The sequence below is a fragment of the Silene latifolia genome, chromosome 9 (genome assembly GCF_048544455.1).
Source record: "Silene latifolia isolate original U9 population chromosome 9, ASM4854445v1, whole genome shotgun sequence".
In the NCBI taxonomy this organism is placed as follows: Eukaryota; Viridiplantae; Streptophyta; class Magnoliopsida; order Caryophyllales; family Caryophyllaceae; genus Silene; species Silene latifolia.
Window position 1 is genome coordinate 79,692,554 of NC_133534.1, and position 21,563 is coordinate 79,714,116.

General features: G+C 37.0%; 1 non-coding gene across 1 annotated transcript; it reads left to right on the forward strand.

Annotated features, from left to right (window-relative positions):
- Positions 1-437: 437 nt before the first annotated feature.
- On the forward strand, positions 438-544 carry LOC141603334 (small nucleolar RNA R71). Its single transcript, XR_012525217.1, has one exon. It is a non-coding gene; the product is annotated as a small nucleolar RNA R71 (small nucleolar RNA).
- The last annotated feature ends 21,019 nt before the right edge of the window (positions 545-21,563 follow it).

The window sequence follows — 21,563 nt, forward strand, 5'->3', positions numbered from 1 at the left end:
TTGTAATAGTTGGAATAAGGGGTACCACTCTTGTATGCTTGAAAAGCATTCACTTGCTCACTTGTTCCCTTACATTCACTTTGGTCATGTCCCAAAGTTCCACAATTCTGACATATTCCACTTGGAATTGATGAAGATGCCACCATGGCATTAACATGTTGCTTTGGTGATTTTGAGACTTCTTCAAGTTTATCCATAGCCTTGTCAAACTTTAAATTAATGGTATCAATGTGAGCACTAAGTTGAGCACCCAATTAAGTAATAGAGTCCACTTCATGCTTCCCAATTGTGAGTTATGGACCGCCATTTCCTCAATCTTGTTCCATGTTTGATTATCGTCAACTTCGGTGAACATACCATTTGATCCCATGTTGAGAATGTTTTGAGAGTCTTCATAAAGACCATTCCAAAATTGTTATACCAAGAACCACTCGCTAAGTCCATGATGAGGACATGAGCGACAAGTTCCTTTGAATCGCTCCCAAGCTTCATACAAAGATTCTTCGTCCCTTTTTTTAAACCCCGTGATTTGGGCTCTTAGCATGTTAGTCTTTTCCGGAGGGTAGCACTTTTTGTAGAAAGCAAGAGCCAATTTCTTCCAAGAGTCAATACCAAGAGTAGCCTTATCAAGGCTCTTAAACCATTGTTTCACGGTACCAATCAAAGAAAAAGGAAATAAGACCCATCGAATTTGGTCTTGAGTCACTCCAGTTTGTGAAATCGCATCACAATAGTCACAAAAAGTCTCCATATGAGAATGAGGGTCTTAACTAGTCATGCCCCCAAATTGACTTCTTTCGATTAATTGGATAAATGCGGATTTTGCAATGAAATTACCGATCAAGTGTTATGGTGTGGGAGTACCATTGGGTAGGTTCTCCTCGGTTGGTACGGAATGTGATGGAAATTTAAGCACTGTGGGTTGATTTTGTGGTGGGTTTTATGTCGGGTTCTCCTCTCCTTCTCTTGCGAAAGGGTTGATGAACTCAATATTTTTTGGTTGAATATCCACAATCTCACCAATACCTCTTAAAGTATTTCTATTAAGTCTTCTATTGGTTGCAATGTTCTTTCAATTTCCTGATCAATGGGTAACAAGTTACCTTGTGATCTTCTAGACATGCAAAATATCAAACAACTTGAAAACAATTAGAACAAACCTAGAGGAGTTTTACTTCCCCAAGGCAAAGAAAGACACAACTAAGAACAATCAAAGAAAATCAAATCAAGTTAACACCGTCCCCGGCAACGGCGCCATTTTTGGTCGGACAATCGTTTTCGGTTACTTGTCGTTAGGAGCATCTAGACCAAAACAATATTTATAGCTTCACAAACTACTCTACTATTAGTAAAGGGGTAAGTAAAGGTCGGATCCTAAGGGACGGGTATTGATGTAGGATTTTCGATTGCAAGTAGTGGTGTCTAAGGGTGTCACAATTTGGGTTGAGATAAGAAGATCACTAAACTAAATAACAATGTAAATAAACAAGCAAGATGATTAAAATGAGAAGTAAACAATTGACTAAAAGCATTTGGGTACCATGGGTTCATAGGGGATTCATGGGAATTGATCATACAAACATATTCTCAAATTATAAGCAAGTAATTATTGTTGTGATAGGATCGAGTTGGTTTATATCTTACAATCCTAGGAACGTTTGGGTCCCGGAGCCGAATCGATTAGATTGTACAACATCTACAAGTCGACTTAATCCTCCCTACTCAACTATATGCATGGTCTAATGAGACTCGAGTTGGTTTATGTCTTACAAGTCTGATTGAAAAGCTAAGTGATGGGTAAACAATGCAAGGATTCATAGGCTCACATTTCATCAAACATAACATGTGCATAAGTTGAGATCACAACAAGCAAGCAAATAAATTATGTGAACATATTAGATTAAGCATGAATCATCCCCCATGTTGGTTTCCCCTAATTCCTCATTAACCCTAGCTAAGGAAACTACTCACTCATTATCAAGTTTAACATGCTAACAAGGTTATGAAACATATTAACAAAGCAAAACATGATGAATGAATGGAAAATGATTAACAATAATTAAAATAAGGGTTAAGAGAACTATACGTAATGATGATTCCAAAATAATAAGTAAAGAATAATAGAAGTACTTGATGATTGATGGAAGGTTGTCAATCTCCCAATAATACCCAAATAATCTTCAATTACCCAAAATAAATGATGAACAATAGAGAAATTAAGGAAATGAGATTTGTATTAATGCTTAATTAAAAGTTGATTACAAGATTAAAATGAGATTAGGAAGAACATAAATAATATTAAGGATTCATCATCTAATTAGTACAATGGGGTATTTATAGTGAGGATTAGGTACATAAATTAGGGTTACTATGGGCTTAAATGACGATTAAGACCCTTAAGAAAAGTTGAGGAAATGCTCCTCTCGAAGGAAGATGCTAGTCTCCTTTTTGCTAGTCTTTCAGAAATATGCGCATCCCGAGTGGAACAAGGAAGAGACGTGCTGTACTAGGCTGGAATCCAAGCAGCCAAGGGGTCGGGACGAGCGGATTGTGGTGGTGTAGGACGAGCGGGCTGTGTGGTGGGACGCTCGGATTGTGGAGGTCTTGGACGGGCGGATTGTGTTGTGGGACGCTTGGATTGTGGAGGTCTTGGACGAGCGTCCTGAGGCTGCGACGGGCGGATTGTAGTCCAGCAAGCTTCTTCCTCTTTTCTTCTCCCAACAATCCTCAAGGATCTTGTCGGATATGCAAGGATCTTCTTCATCATTTCCCATCTACTACATTATTTACATAGGCCTTCTAGTCTTGTCTTCACTTTGTTGCTTGGTCATTAGATTCGATCAATTTAGCTCCATTTTGCCATGAAAATTCAAGGTTTGAAATCCTCTCCTACCAAGGAAACAAAACCTCAAAGAATATGCAAAACAAAGGACTACAGATAGTAAATGACCCAATTATGCACTAAAAAGCATAGGAACGAGGCTAATTCGGGGACTAAATATGCTCAAATATTGGTCACATCACTAGTGGTAGGAGTGACATATTTATTCAAACTTACAATTTTCTCTTTGATGTACTTTTCATATTCAGTTTCCGTCTTTCCATTCTTAGGATTGTGACCTTACACCTAAGCGTCGTGACGACTGAATTTTCCAAGCTTCGCCTACAATTCATTCATCACATTGATATCCTCTCAAAATATGTATGCTTACTATGAATGTGACACCCTCAAATATAGCGGAAAAGTAAACACGTAATTCTAGAATAAAACTGCATGGATATGTTTGTAATAGGTTCATTTGGGTAAAAACCTGTAATTTTTAAAACCTGAACCTGTTATAAAGATATCCAAATTGGAAGGTGTCAAACATACAAGGTCTAACTAGAAGTGTCATAACATAACCATCGCTAAAGTCGCGAATAGCAAATTATACAACCAAATGTAAAGAGGGAGACATATGTCCCTAAAATGTATGTGACATAAAAAGTGTTTAAGGGTCACAATAAAATAAAACCAATATAGGTTCCAGGGTTACTTTGCTCGCTAGCTCGTCCATGTACCCCATATATGCATCACCTACCTGTCATTCGCATTTTATACAAATACGAAAGCCACAGTCAGTGGGGAGTAACTCCGAGTTCTCCCAGCCACGAAATGTCATAATTAATATAACATGTAAACATAAAAATATGAATACGAATCACACAATGCCTTAACATATAGATGCTAGACAATCGTACTTATCATGTGAACAACAATATAACAACACATAGTCCTAGCCTGTGAATACTAGACCGACTCATACTACACTATCATGTGAATCACATAACATCCAGGAATCCAAACTCTATCAACCATAGCCGGCTTGCATCTCACCTTCTATGATTCATAGAATCATCAAACAAGAAAGGACAATATATCAAAGACAGGCATAAGTTCTTAGCACCGTCAATAGTCACTCTGTAACTCGAGTCTATACCACGAGGTAGGGAAGGTAATCGAACCGGTATCCTGGCTCAGAGGTTCTATAAAAATATGGCCAAGACACAACACAACCCTAGTCCTAAATCTGCGCAGACCTAGACATGTGGATACACACCACCGCACCCAAGACCCACAATTTTATAAAACCATGTGAGTACCCTAAGGAGTCCACCAAAGGGTTGGCTAGTACTTAAGCTGACCACTTACTCTCAAAACAAGTAACGAGGTCATGCCCCAACTTGGATATAATCCCACCAAGTCAGGAACACAAAGGCTATTAAGCAGTGAACATATACTCGTCAAAGACTATAAAGGCCTATCTATGATGAAAGCCGAAATACTCACCTAGGACCTAGTCCCACCTAGTCCCACACCACACAAGACAAGTAGGACACCCAATTAACCATAAGAGGGCAAAGAGTCCAACTTTCCAACATAATGCTAACATTCTATCATGTGAAAGGCTATATAAATGTCTATTCAGCAGACAATCCAACCATATCCTCAATGTCATCAATAACCAAATTATAGCTAACCATCAATATTATAATCCAAATTCCAGCTAACCGTTAATCTCATAATTCATGAGAACAAGCTAAAATGGCAACAAGGCAAGAAGACTCAAGTATAAGGCAACCAATTCATCCAACAACCAACATGTGAAATGATAATTACAAATATCAAGCATAGCATAAAACTTCCAATAACAACCAATCTCACCTCAAAGACAAACCCTCGACCCTAGTCCCGCGACGGGTCATTGGTCAAATCGAGGCTGACCGGTTTAAACCTAGTTTGACCAAACTCATTCGGTCAAACTGGCCCAGCTCAGAGTCTTGGCCTACTTTGGCCCAAATCATGTGAAAAATGAAAGTAACACATTATCAATCTCCTAAACACTTAACAACCAACAAACACAACATCAACTACTGATGTGACATTAATTCGTCGAGTAACTCGGAATAGTTACCTTAAGCTAGCAAGAGACAAGTAATAACTTGAGAAAGCTTCTAAAACCCAAAATTACTCTTCATCTTCAACCACATATGAGGCACCTAAAATAATTATGTGAAAGGACGATATTAACGAATTATCGTTATATAAAATAAGAGACGGAAATTAATTATTTCAAATAAACCAAACTTGCGCCAAAACCAACTCGACCCACGACCCTAGTGGCCGTTGAACCGCCCCACGCCCATCACCAAACAACCAGCTACTACTCCACCTAATAGACCACCCAACCATAAACAAAGGAAAGGAAGAAAGGGGAAAAACAAGGGTATGGGTACCCCGTGTCCAACCCAACACCACCCCCTTCAACTCTCCCTCCCCCACGGCTGCTAAGCGACCGAGAACCATCCCTACCAACACCTATTATGGGTGACCACTGACAGGCCATTTCTACCGCCTTCCACCATTCCAAAACAATCCCTACATGTCAGCATACACCGTCTCAACTATAAAAGATACCAATTAGCACCCAAAACAATCCATACATGTCAGCATACACCGTCTTAAATATACCACTTACTAGCTAGCATCCCAAATGATCCCTACAAAGTCGGATACACCTTCTCAATCATCTCCACATATCAGTATACACCGTCTCAACTATACAACTGATTAATTAATATCAATAAGGATCCCTATATATAATTATACACCGTCTCAATTATAAAACAGACTAACCAGCATTCGAAATAAACATATTTTACCAGTAATATCGAGTAATCCATTATCGTTACCTTTTTCCGATCGAACTAGTCCTTCATGACTAACAAATCTTCTACCAGACCGTCTATTTTAGTACATACAACCGTGTTATAATAAACAAAGCTAAAAATATAAATTGGGTTTGTAAAAATACATAACGAAAATGAATGTTACTTACATCGGAATGACGAGAACGACGAGAGGAGCGCTATGGAACAAAAATCATTGAAAACGGATGAGAAACGGAGTCGGGATCGGAGTTTGAAGGGGGACGGGAATGGAGGTTGAGCGTGGTGTTGTTGTTGTTGTTTGTTCTGATAGAACAACGAAGAAAAGGGGAAAAAATAAGGGGATGCGTGAGAAAAAGAGGGAGCAGCTAGCTAGCTAGCTATTAATTATACGTACGTTTCTTCATCGTTAACTAATTTCGCTCGTTTTTAAAACCGTCTCGAGTTAATAAAATCGGTTTTAGTAAAAGTTTCAGTAATAAAACGGAATCAATAATAAATAAATTTAATGAGTGAAAATAAAATAAACTCAGCTAGTTAACGTAAATAATACAATATCAGCTTGAATCGGAATTATTAGCGATTTTTACAAAACTAACGGATATTAATAAAAATTGCTAATTTAGTGAAATAAGCTCAAAATAGCTAATTGGACGGTTTTGTTCCCAAAATCCATCTCGGGTTCACTTAAAACAACTTTCATAAGGACTCGTAAAGAAATGGAAATTATTAAATAAATAAACTCGAACTAACTTTAAATAAACTTATTAATGATTATTAAAATTAACTTATCGAATTATGATGAAATTAATTAATTAGCTAAGCATATATATATAAATCGTTAAATGATGTAATTAAATTCAAAATAGCAATTAAAAAAATTTTATCCAACTTAATAAAATACGGGGTGTTACAATCACCCCATCTTTTAAAAAGTTTCGTCCTCGAAACTTGAAAGTATAAATGAAAGGTTATAAAAATAAAACTGAAATTGGAATCGGTAACCAAAACATTTAAAAGGTCACTTATCGTAAGAATCAAAATTCTTTCAAAAGTTTCAAATAAAATTTTCCGACATAACCAGATCCTCATCAAAGGAACGGAAGTGCTCTCGTTGCGCATTCAAGAACATCACATTCCTAATCCAAGATAAGGTCAAAGACAAATCATTTGTATAAATCAAAAATCAAAAATCAAAATACTTTCGAAAACATTAATGAAGAGTTTTCAAAAGTATAAGTCTCATTCATGGAACGAAATTGCTCTTGTTGTGCACACAAGAACGCTAACCTTCCAAGTCAAAGACAAATTTAAAACCGAAAATCACTCGTCGACAAGAGTAGAACAAGTTATTAAAAGTTTCTAATAACGAGTTCTAACATCCGATCAACGTTAAAATCAAAATAAGAGAAAGGTAATCTACTCAAATTTTCTTTTGCAAAAAGCCAAAATAGAAATAAAGATTTCACTTTTAAACCCAAATGGGGGTCAAATCCCTGACAATGTAACATTAAACTTTGACAAAGAAATCATAAATAGATCAAGGTTAACAGAAATTGGATAAAATTTAAAGAAATCTCGGGTTTAGCGATTAAAATCATGATAAAGAAGTCTATACTCAAGGAACAAATATGGAATTAAATCAAATTTTCATTTTCAAATATTTAAAAATAAGTTAGGTTTGCAGAAGTGACATAAACTTTTAAGAATGAATCGAAACTGGTAGCTTGAAAGTTTAGAAGTTGTACAAAAAGGAAAGTAACTTAGATAGCATAGAAACAAAGTATGTTAAGAGAGCTCAAACTTAAGCAACAAGAGAGCTATAATGAATTTCATAGGATAGAAATTGAAGTCAAAATTACAAGGATGTCAAAGATAGAGTTTCACAAGATACGAGTGTCAAACTTAAAGGAGGAGCAAGATGAAGCGAGGAAATGAGGTATGAACGGTAACGCTTATGGTCAAGGATAAAGGGAAATTAGACAACAAGGAAATGTCAGATACTCAAATCTCAACAACAATGTCATCACTCCACTAAGGAAACAAAGGGTAATAACCAGGTCAGGAAATGATAGGAAATTTAAAAAGGGATATATGAACATGTCAAGGTGTGAGACTAAAAGAGTCGAATCATAAAGATAACTAGTTAACAACCAGTAAGAGATATTAGAATTAGGGAGGTATTCAAGACAAGGAAATAATGAGTGAACTTTTATACTTAAGAATCAAACCCAACCAAGGTATGAACGAAAGGGAGGAAAACGATTAATGGTACGAAAGAGGATTTTAAGGCTTAATCCATACGCTTCCTAAAACTTAAGGTTCTCTCTAACAAGGTCACGTCTATTAGGGTATTGTACCTTCATAACAGAACGACCAAATCCCAAACAAGGGTCAAGGTAAAATAAACGCTCGCTTAAGGGGTGATAAATCGGTTAGATACTTCCTCCACCTATCTTATCACATATTAGGATTTCCCTAAAGCAAATCTACCACTCAAGTATAAAAGCATCTCTTTATCTCAAGCACTCGACACAACCTCAATGTTTTAAAAACCAAAGAATCAATTGACAAAGACTTCTCAACAAAGTTCTCAAGAAACAACTAACATCAAATCACATCCCCAATTTATACGGGATTGTTAACATCTAAAAATGGGTTTTCTTCCAAATTCATATTCTAAACTTATCTTATGTTTACTCTTAAGGTGACGACGCTCAACTTACTAAGCTTTCAAATCCCAAACATAAACAACAAAGCCAAGTTCTATAACTTTAATCACATAGGCAACTCATTCCTAACACAAAGAATCTACCAATCAATTATACTCACTTTGTCAAGGAACTAGGTATAAGAATCACTAAGTATGTCTCATCACATTACCTAATTCTTTCTAACATCACATCCCCTCAAAACCAGGGTTAAGGGTCAGACACAAACAATCTCCTCAAAAGTCGAATTTTCCAACCAAGCACTACTACAGATACAGCCTATAACAACGGGTAAAAACCGTTGTAAAATAAAAAAGCGGACGTTGTTAAAGCGGCCGTTGTAGAAGGTATTTACAACGGTTTGCTTATTTAGTGAAACCGTTGTTAAAAGTATTCACCACGGTTAAAAGCCGTTGTTGTTGGGTGTTCTCCGTTGTGGAAAGTGTCTCAAAATTTTGGAGGGAATAATATAACAACGGTTGTCCTATGTATAACCGTTGTTGTAACTTTCCCTCCAAAATTATGAAGTCTTTTCACAACGGGTTTATGTTACATACCCGTTGTTGAAATTATTAGTAACAACGGTTCTTTGTTTAATACCCGTTGTTGTAATTTTACCTCCAAAATTGTGAATACTTTTAACAACGGTTCTTCGATTAAAACCTGTTGTTGAATATTATGCGCGGGTATTTGTGAATGTCATTCACAACGGTGTTATTTTTATTAACCCGTTGTTAAAGGTATTCACAACGGTTTTTTTTTAGTAACCGTTTTTATTACGAACTCCTAATGTTTTGAAAAATTTAATTTGTTTCATGCCATTCAAAAACTCTGCATATATCAAGCAAAGACCAAAGATAAATCACAAATGGGTTCATCAGAACTCAATACATTCAATTCAACCACAACAAAGATGCATCATATATATATATACTTACAAGGAGTTGAATTTACATGAACTAATCATTCCCTAACTTCAACAAAAATTTACTAATAAGTTGATCTAAACTCCGAGTATCATGCATTTCTAATATATTCTAAGACGTAGTTGCCCCACATGTCTCTTACCTCGTCTATATCTATATTTGAGTCTTGCTCAACTGCTTACGACGGTTGATTGCATACTGCGGAAAAAACAAAGAGAAGACATTATGGTATATATAGCGACAAGCAAGACAACATAGCAACATCATGGCATATATAGCGAAAGCAAGACAACATTAACTCTAATTTAAAAAAAGTAATAAACACATTATTAAATTACTAACCTTTGGAGGAATAATGATATATCTTCGCCTAATAATCTCCAACATGAACCGACAAGCGTAGTATCCACATTGTATGCTATCCGGTCAAGGCGAGGCTATTATTACATAAAAACAAACAGACGAGAGAAGGCTTACATCAGAATCTTGAACTTTAGGTATTGTATTAGTATTAAACACAGATTTTGCACTTAATATTATTGTATTTGAGCACGTACCCCTGTTATCGTAATAAAATCAGGGCCAACATCAGAATCTTTCGTGGGTTGATCCTGCTCGTTTGCTCTTTTCTTCTCAAAGGCCCTTTTTTTTTTAAAAAAAAAAAAGGAGGCAGAAACTCATTTTGGTAGGGGCAAAAATGAGCTTTTTTCTATAAATAAAAATTGAAACTTAATGTTATTATAAATAAATCAGTATTATAAACTTACATATTAATCAAGCGCTTAAAAGTCTCGCTTGGTTGCTGATGTAAAGAGTCCAACCAGAAAACTTTTTTCTTTGTCGGCATGATGGCTGCTAGCACCCAATGAGTCCTACATCAAGAGACATCATCATTATTAACAAGTACATATACTCCCTCCAAGTTTTATCAATCTTCCCCTTTCAATAAAATACTCCTCACATATATTAGAGAAAGGGGAAGATACATATCACTTGGAGGGAGTATTAGTTATGAAAATGCAATTGTAGGGGGAAACGTAATATTAATTTGTTTATTACCCTTTTTCATTATAAACGCCAAAAATCACTTCTTGTTTGTCGTCAATTCTTGAGCAATATAATCTACCCGTTGATCGAACGAGAAATCCAAAATAAATAAAGATAAAACATAGGGGCACGGAATCCGTTTGCAAAAACGCTTTATCTCGGGCCGATTTTTGCACAAACTTCAGCATTCATATAAATTTAACTAATTAAACACTTCATGCATACCTTATTGAAAACAGGGAACCGACTTGAAGGGGATGTATCTTTGTTTTCCATCACCGTCTTCTCATCAAGTTGCATCTCCTTTTCAGACCCATTATTTACCTAATAAAATTAACCAATTCAATGGCACCATGTCGGAAGTTGGCGGTGAACACACCCCCTGATCTTACCCAAAAAAAAAAAAAAGAAAAATAAGGAAGTATATTAGGTACACGATCGGCTTTAGTTGTTACAACTTCGAAGCATTATTAGGTACCGATCCTTCGAATCTCGTTGACCGATACTTCCTTCTCATGTATTGCCAAGGTAGTAGCGGCCTCTTCACCAATCTGTTGTACCTTATTATTACCCCCTTTAGAAATGACATCCTCCATCATCTTCACTTCTTCTTCGGAAAGCTTACCTCCAAAGATTCAGCTTTAGTAGTACGGATGCCATTAACTGAAGCTGCTTGCCAAGAATGTAATGTGTCAGCAATTTTTATCCCAACAATAACATGTGAATTGAACTTAAATGAAAATAATAGAATAAATGTTACATTGTCAGCCTTCTCGGACTTAGTCTTCCTTTTCTTCTTTATCTCGGGCGTTTTCCCATAATATTTCGTTACTCCAACCTGTAACGGGACGCCCCTCAAACGACCTGGATGTTCGGGTCGGCCGATCGCTCTAGCAAGAACGTCATTACGACCACTGGGAGTGAATTTCCCTTCTTCTACCTCTTTCAATACGTTATCCTATAATATATTAAATAAACTTCAAATTATATTTGTGACTAAAATAATAAAGTTAGTAATGAACTCGTCTTAATAAAATAATGCTTACTATGTTGGCCAAAACTTCCACATCGTATTTGTCATGCGACGACCGGGATCCTTTAGGCGTGTGCCCATGTTTATAAGTTACATGCCGATCCACCTCTTTCACTCCCTTTGCCACCTACACATTAACATGGTAACATTTATACACGTAAATGTGTATCAATGCAAGTCCAAGTGTGATTAAAAAAATAAAGTCTCACATGGCAATAATGCATGCTACTTACGAGGTCCTCTTCTATCTTTCTCAGAACCGCCTCGAGAACCATAGAATTTCCCCTTCTTGCATGAAATGTTAGCACGATTTCTTGTGCTAACGGACTTCAAATAATTATATAAAAGCGCAAGTTGATGAGATAATAAAAAGATTATATAAAGGACTCATTAATTAAAAAAATGATAGGTAAATCGTTAAAAGGCGAGGATATTTAACCTGAAACTTCTCAGTAGTTCTCATCTTTTTGAAAAGATCCCATTCTTCCTGCTTGATGGTGGGACACTTGTTTTCCGGTGGGCTCTTACGCATCTCCCCCGTTGCCTTGTCCACATACAACCAATCCCTAGCAACGGCACACTTCCACTGCCTGTGGACCTCCGCTGCCTTATGCATTAAATACTCATCATGGCTTATATCGGGTATAATAAAGCCTTCCTTTATACGAGCCAAGTATAACTCCGCCAATTTTGGATTCAAAGTTCTAACATCATCTAAATGGATAGGCACAAACTGTCTTGTGCAAGCACCAATCCAACCGAGAAAAGACCCGCATTTGGACCAAGTAGGGAAACCCTTCTCACTCCATGTTATTTCGAACGGCTGTTTAGCGGCTATAGCTGCAAGGACTCTCTTGCACTTCGTAGCACCCCTCTCACCAGGCTTATTATCACCAGGCTCATTATTCTTTTGACTTCTTTTACGTTTTTCACCCATGATAATCCTAAAACCCAAATATGAATGATATAGGAAATGAACAACTTAACAACGTACATGCGTAGTATTATCTAAAACCCTAAACCCTAATAGGAATGAAAATTTAAAACAACAGATTGAGCTTCTAAAATCCTAAACCCTGATAAGAGGAGTAAAGTAGATGATGCGGGATGATAAAGATAACAAAGAAAACGAAAAACAAACAGATGCACGAAAAAAGAAACAAGATGATCATCTTAAAACCCTAATGACGAAACACAAAATTAAAGTGAACATACCTGTTGATGATGATGATAAAGAGAACGAGCAGGAAGGCAACGGAATCTGGGCTTCGGAAACTGGGCGACGGCCGGCGACGAGAATGTAAAAAGCGAGGAAGAGAGAAGAATTAACACAGGATACCAACGGTTGGAGTAATAATGTTGTGTGTGTTTTTTGTATGGCATGCTTTGGATGGGTTTCTATATTAGTTTTTTATTAAGACAACCTATTGACAACGGGTGCTCAAAACAAAACCGTTGTTGTATGTTATAACAACGGGTCAATAAACGTTAACCGTTGTCAAAATTTTATTACAACGGGTAAACTATACCCGTTGTAATATATGTTCACCAAATTTGCGCCAAAATGAAATATGTCAAAAAATATAATTGACAACGGGTAGAAGTACTACACCCGTTGTTGAAAGTATTAACAACGGGTAATTTAAATATAACCGTTGTTATTGTTGAACCTCTTTTTTTTTTTTTAAATTATCAGTAATTCCATTACGGTCCAAACTGTAACAATACATACCAACATTATTCAAAGATTTCAACACCAAAGATCCACATCTAATAATAAGATCAAGAAAATAAGACAACTTACACCAGCATGCATGCATACTGTACATGTCCTGATGAACTATCTCAGGATCGGGGACGTTTCTTGGATGTCATAGTTTCTTCGTTAACCCAAATACCTTCACCATGGTCATCACGCATATAGATGCTTTCAGTGTCCTCATGATCAGTGTCAACATCGTCGAAATAAGATACGATGGTAGACCGATCCATTCCCTCAAAAACGACATCCCGATCATCATCATCATTATCGGATGGACTACTCCTTCTTTTCCTTATAGACAATACAACAAACCACTTCTTATCCATAGGATCGGTGACATAGAACACTTGTTTAGCTTGGGATGCCATTATGAAAGGATCATCCTTATTATTGCCAACCTTACCCAGATTGACCAACGTAAATCCCATCTTATCCTTTCGGACACAATGGATGTTGTTATCAACCCAGTTACATCGAAACAAAGGCATTGTGAAATCAATGTAATCTAGTACCAATATTTCTTGAATAACACCATAATAAAGGCATTTTCCCCAAATAGGCTTTTTATCTTTTGAAGTAGCAAAGTGCATTGCCTCAAATTCAGAACTCACACCACTATTTTGCATTGTGCTCACCTCATCTTGCTCGCGGGTGTAAAAAGTATATCCATTAATGGCAAAACTGTTGTAAAAGGTGACCCTGGCATTTGGACCTAAACCAAGACGTAGTAACCTAGGAGAGATGTCATCACTAGTTTGATCAAGATATCGTAAGACAATATTCCTAAACCACTCTCGAAACGTCTTCGTATGCTCGTTCGCAATCCACTTCTCGGTCTTGTTTTGGTGATCGTATTTGAGCTCATCTTTGTGTTGTTGAATATAAGGTTGCACCTCATATTCGTTGTTTAGCACATACATGTGTGCTAAATGCAACATTTCACGTGTCACAATTTTTTCAACCCGGCCCCTAATACCTTTTCCGGTCATCCAGTCACTATGACGATTCTTAGGAACGCCAATCAACTCCTCAGGGGAGAGATGAGCGTAACAATATGAAAGAGCTTCGTCTAAAATAGCGCGTTCAGCAATACAACCTTCTGGACGATACCGATTAGATGTATAGTCCTTGTAGACTTTCATCAATCTTTCGAAAGGATACTGGTATCTCAAGTACACGGGCCAAGGTACAAAATCTCCCTAACCAAGTGAATGGTCAGATGAATCATGATAGTGAAGAAAGAGGGTGGAAAATACATTTCCAACTCGACAAAGAGAGGTTACAACGAGGTCCCGCAATGAATCCGCGTCATCGGGATCGATGACTTTCTCGCATATGGACTGGAAGAAGAGACAGAATCTAGTTATAGCATATCTTACCTTTTCAGGTAAAATGGAACGAATAGCCACGGGTAGTAATTGTTGCATCAAAGTGTGACAATCATGTGACTTTAACCCGGTGAGTTTTAGGTCTTGCATCGACACTAGGCTTTTGATGTTCGACGAATAACCATGTGGCACTTTAATTCCATTCAAGCATGCACAGAACTCTTTTCTCTCATTCCGTGAAAGGGTAAAAGCTGCTGGCGGTAAAAATGTACGATTACCTCTCTTCCGTGGTGCCAACTCTAGCCTAATACCCATCATTTTCATATCTTCCCTAGCTGCGGCGTTATCCTTTGTTTTACCAGGAACATTCAGAAGGGTATTGATAATATTATCACGGACATTTTTCTCAATGTGCATGAAATCGAGGCAATGCCGACCTCCAGTCGGCCAATATGGAAGTTTATCAAAAAATATGGATCTTTTCTTATACCCACGAGTAGACAATTTAGAGCCGCTCTTCTTCCCATAATCTATCTCAATATGCTTTACTTTCCGATAAACTTCATGCCCACTCAAAATTCTAGGAGGTTGACGAAGTTCTTGTCTTCCATTGAATGCTTTCCGCATCTTGCGATAACAATGGTCATGATACAAGAACCTCCTATTTCCCATATACACATACTTACGAGAAGACTTCAAGTATTCGGACTCGATATCCTCCCCACACAATGGACAAGCCTCTTTCCCATGAACTGTGTGCCCCGAAAAAGGTCGCCATAAGCCGGATAGTCGGTTATTGTACACAATAACATCGCTCTCAAATTGAAAGTTTCGTTCTTATATGCATCAAATACTTCTATCCCACTATCCCACAACAATCGCAAATCATCTAGAAGAGGTTCCAAATATACATCTATATCATTTCCAGGTTGTTTAGGGCCGGAAATTAACAACGACAACATCAAATACTTTCTTTTCATGCACACATATGGAGGTAAGTTATAAATAGCCAACACTACTGGCCAAGTACTATGTTGGCTACTCATGTTTCCGTGTGGGTTCATTCCATCGGTGGACAGCGCTAGACGTAAGTTTCTAGGTTCATTGCCGAACTCGGGATACTTAGCGTCGAACGATTTCCATTGCTTACCATCTGCCGGGTGTCTTAGCTTTCCATCATTTATTCTTCCTGTTTCATGCCAAGTTAACATTTTTGCATCATCGGGATTCGCATAAATCCTTATGACTCTTGGTATCAATGGAAAATACCACAACACCTTAGCCGGGATCCCTTCCTTATCCTTATAACGCCACTCCAAACATTTAGGGCAATTGGTTAAGTTTTGATATAATTTCCGATACAATATGCAATCATTTGGACATGCATGTATTTTCTCATATTTCATACCCACTCCTCTTATTAGTTTTTTCGCCTCATATGTCTTAACAGGTAGAACATTACCATCAGGAAGCAACTCCTTTATCAAGGCTAAAAAACTAGTGAAACACGTGTCACTCACCCCATTTGCCCCCTTGATATTATACAACTTCACCACAGCCGACATTTTTGTGAACTTACAACCAGGATAAAGAGGTGCTTCAGACTCACACAACTTCTCATACATGTTGTTAATAAGGTCATCCCAATTACTAGTGTCATCACCTACATCTTCAAAAGCAATGGAATCATCATCATTCTCTTCATTATCTATAGACCCAACATTCAACTTCTCTACTTCCAACTCTTCCAACTCAAAAACTCGGCAAACTCGGGATCATCGATTAGCCTTTCGTGTACCTCAACATCATCTTCTTCCGAGTTATTCTCTTCCTCTAATGATTCCCCATGAAAAATCCAAAGTGTATAGGATCGACTAAATCTCCACTTTTCTAGGTGTATTTTAACGTCCGGAAAAGCCATATAGCTAATATTACCGCATCTTTCACAAGGACATGCAATACTAGAAGAACATTTCAAATTGTTCGAAACGAATTCATAAAATTCAGCTAAACCATCCTTGTAGGTGCGGTCACTCATATTTGCATCAATCATCCAAGTTCGAGTCATTATTCTACATTCGTAATAATAGGCAACTAATTCAGAAAATACAATAATAGGCAAACAAATAAACGAAATAAGCGTTGCTAAGAAACATATATATACCTGATTGATAAACACGCGCGATGAGGGGGAGAAGACGTGACAACAGTGACGGAGATGAAGACAGAGAGACGATCAGGGAGGAATGGAGGATGATATAGTAGCAGTATTAGCTTGTGTTTGTGTTTGTAGCGTATAGCAGAATAAAGCAATATGTTGTTCTTAAGATTTTCATAATATTAATAACAACGGTTATTGAGACTACAACCGTTGTTAAAACGTATTAAAAACGGGTTCTAATATAACCGTTGTGATTACTTTTCACTAATTTGGCGCCAAACCATTAACAACGGTTAAAATTTAACCGTTGTTATTAGTTTTTTTATTAACAACGGTTGTTTAAGTATGACCCGTTGTTAAAAGAAATAACAACGGTTAACAACGCATAACCGTTGTCATTAAGTTTGGTAAAATTCGCGGAATAAATTCTACAACGTGTTTTGATGATTTTCGTGAATAAGCGTTGTTAAAGGGCCGTTGTGGTTGCCTGTTTTTGTAGTAGTGAAGGTCAACATTCCTCACAAGAAAGAGTACTATCTAATGGCGTTAAGGGAGGATAAGCAAAGAACAAAGGACAAGTTAGGAGTACAAGCGTAGCTTTTAAAGTAAAACAGAAGGGAGTTTAGAAGGAGGATAAGCACCAAGAGATTAAGAATAAGGCGAGATACAAAAAGAACGAGAAACATCTTCAAGGAAGTAGAAGCATTCTTCAAAGGTTGAACAAATCTTCAATCCTCAACAATAGGCACTAAATCTTGATCTTCTTAAAATATAAGTGTCCTTTCAATGGAACGGAGATACTCTTGGCGATCACTCAAGAACATCAATATTCCAATTCAAAGATATAAAAATACATTTTTACACCAACAAATGATAAAACTAATTATCAGACGTCTCCAATAACAAGCTTTAACACTAATTGACGTTAAAACCAGTAAAAAACATTAAAATATTTTCAAAACCTTTAGTTCAAATTTTTTTTTATAATTACGGTAATAACTCCATTAGATATAGATAAGCTCACGGTCATTGATCCAAGAACGCAACAATTATTAAATGACAATCAACAAACAGGTTAGTACCTAACAAAGAGCAAACACAAAGAGACTACAACATAAGGCCCTAAGTCTACCCATCTTGCCCATCTCTAAAGTTTATTATTTCAAGGTCAAGTTATTTATATTGGGGTGCACAAACGTGCGTCGGGAGCAAATATGCTCTGATACCAACTGTGACACCCTCAAATATAGCGGAAAAGTAAACACGTAATTCTAGAATAAAACTGCATGGATATGTTTGTAATAGGTTCATTTGGGTAAAAACCTATAATTTTTAAAACCTGAACCTGTTATAAAGATATCCAAATTGGAAGGTGTCAAACATACAAGGTCTAACTAGAAGTGTCATAACATAACCATCGCTAAAGTCGCGAATAGCAAATTATACAACGAAATGTAAAGAGGGAGACATATGTCCCTAAAATGTATGTGACATAAAAAGTGTTTAAGGGTCACAATAAAATAAAACCAATCTAGGTTCCAGGGTTACTTTGCTCGCTAGCTCGTCCATGTACCCCATATATGCATCACCTACCTGTCATTCGAATTTTATACAAATACGAAAGGTACAGTCAGTGGGGAGTAACTCCGAGTTCTCCCAGCCACGAAATGTCATAATTAATATAACATGTAAACATAAAAATATGAATACGAATCACACAATGCCTTGGCATATAGATGCTAGACAATCGTGCTTATCATGTGAATAACAATATAACAACACATAGTCCTAGCATGTGAATACTAGACCGACTCGTACTACACTATCATGTGAATCACATAACATCCAGGAATCCAAACTCTATCAACCATAGCCGGCTTGCATCTCACCTTCTATGATTCATAGAATCATCAAACAAGAAAGGACAATATATCAAAGACAGGCATAAGTTCTTAGCACCGTCAATAGTCACTCTGTAACTCGAGTCTATACCACGAGGTAGGGAAGGTAATCGAACCGGTATCATGGCTCAGAGGTTCTATAAAAACATGGCCAAGACACAACACAACCCTAGTCCTAAATCTGCGCAGACCTAGACATGCGGATACACACCACCGCACCCAAGACCCACAATTTTATAAAACCATGTGAGTACCCTAAGGAGTCCACCAAAGGGTTGGCTAGTACTTAAGCTGACCACTTACTCTCAAAATAAGTAACGAGGTCATGCCCCAACTTGGATATAATCCCACCAAGTCAGGAACACAAAGGCTATTAAGCAGTGAACATATACTCGTCAAAGACTATAAAGGCCTATCTATGATGAATGCCGAAATACTCACCTAGGACCTTGTCCCAGCTAGTCCCAGCTTGAATACTTTAGCCCACACCACACAAGACAAGTAGGACACCCAATTAACCATAAGAGGGCAAAGAGTCCAACTTTCAAACATAATGCTAACATTCTATCATGTGAAAGGCTATATAAATGTCTATTCAGCAGACAATCCAACCATATCCTCAATGTCATCAATAACCAAATTATAGCTAACCATCAATATTATAATCCAAATTCCAGCTAACCGTTAATCTCATAATTCATGAGAACAAGCTAAAATGGCAACAAGGCAAGAAGACTCAAGTATAAGGCAACCAATTCATCCAACAACCAACATGTGAAATGATAATTACAAATATCAAGCATAGCATAAAACTTCCAATAACAACCAATCTCACCTCAAAGACAAACCCTCGACCCTAGTCCCGCGACGGGTCATTGGTCAAATCGAGGCTGACCGGTTTAAACCTAGTTTGACCAAACTCATTTGGTCAAACTGGCCCAGCTCAGAGTCTTGGCCTACTTTGGCCCAAATCATGTGAAAAATGAAAGTAACACATTATCAATCTCCTAAACACTTAACAACCAACAAACACAACATCAACTACTGATGTGACATTAATTCGTCGAGTAACTCGGAATAGTTACCTTAAGCTAGCAAGAGACAAGTAATAACTTGAGAAAGCTTCTAAAACCCAAAATTACTCTTCATCTTCAACCGCATATGAGGCACCTAAAATAATTATGTGAAAGGACGATATTAACGAATTATCGTTATATAAAATAAGAGACGGAAATTAATTATTTCAAATAAACCAAACTTGCGCCAAAACCAACTCGACCCACGACCCTAGTGGCCGTTGAACCGCCCCACGCCCATCACCAAACAACCAGCTACTACTCCACCTAATAGACCACCCAACCATAAACAAAGGAAAGGAAGAAAGGGGAAAAACAGGGGTATGGGTACCCCGTGTCCAACCAAACACCACCCCCTTCAACTCTCCCTCCCCCACGGCTGCTAAGCAGCCAGCAACCATCCCTACCAACACCTATTATGGCTGACCAGACAGGCCATTTCTACCGCCTTCCACCATCCCAAAACAATCCCTACATGTCAGCATACACGGTCTCAACTATAAAAGATACCAATTAGCACCCAAAACAATCCAAACATGTCAGCATACACCGTCTTAAATATACCACTTACTAGCTAGCATCCCAAATGATCCCTAGAGGTCAGTATACACCTTCTCAATCATCTCCACATATCAGTATACACCGTCTCAACTATACAACTGACTAATTAATATCAATAAGGATCCCTATATATAATTATACACCGTCTCAATTATAAAACAGACTAACCAGCATTCGAAATAAACATATTTTACCAGTAATATCGAGTAATCCATTATCGTTACCTTTTTTCGATCGAACTAGTCCTTCATGACTAACAAATCTTCTACCAGACCGTCTATTTTAGTACATACAACCGTCTTATAATAAACAAAGCTAAAAATATAAATTGGGTTTGTAAAAATACATAACGAAAATGAATGTTACTTACATCGGAATGACGAGAACGACGAGAGGAGCGCTATGGAACAAAAATCATTGAAAACGGATGAGAAACGGAGTCGGGATCGGAGTTTGAAGGGGGACGGGAATGGAGGTTGAGCGTGGTGTTGTTGTTGTTGTTTGTTCTGATAGAACAACGAAGAAAAGGGGAAAAAATAAGGGGATGCGTGAGAAAAAGAGGGAGCAGCTAGCTAGCTAGCTATTAATTATGCGTACGTTTCTTCATCGTTAAGTAATTTCGCCCGTTTTTAAAACCGTCTCGAGTTAATAAAATCGGTTTTAGTAAAAGTTTCAGTAATAAAACGGAATCAATAATAAATAAATTTAATGAGTGAAAATAAAATAAACTCAGCTAGTTAACGTAAACAATACAATATCAGCTTGAATCGGAATTATTAGCGATTTTTACAAAACTAACGGATATTAATAAAAATTGCTAATTTAGTGAAATAAGCTCAAAATAGCTAATTGGACGGTTTTGTTCCCAAAATCCATCTCGGGTTCACTTAAAACAACTTTCATAAGGACTCGTAAAGAAATGGAAATTATTAAATAAATAAACTCGAACTAACTTTAAATAAACTTATTAATGATTATTAAAATTAACGTATCGAATTATGATGAAATTAATTAATTAGCTAAGCATATATATATATATATAAATCGTTAAATGATGTAATTAAATTCAAAATAGCAATTAAAAGAATTTTATCCAACTTAATAAAATACGGGGTGTTACAATGAACATATATAACATCCGACTAAAACACCTAATAGTCTAATACTATAAGAATTATATACTTACAAGTTTCTTCTTAATCAATCTATAACTACCGCGGGAGCCGTAAAAGACGGTCTTTTTATTTGAAATGTTCGCCTTATTCCTCTCACTCATAGCCTTCATCAAATAAATTGTATCAAGAAACGTAAGCATGACCAAACACTAAACTAAGTATACTTCTTTACT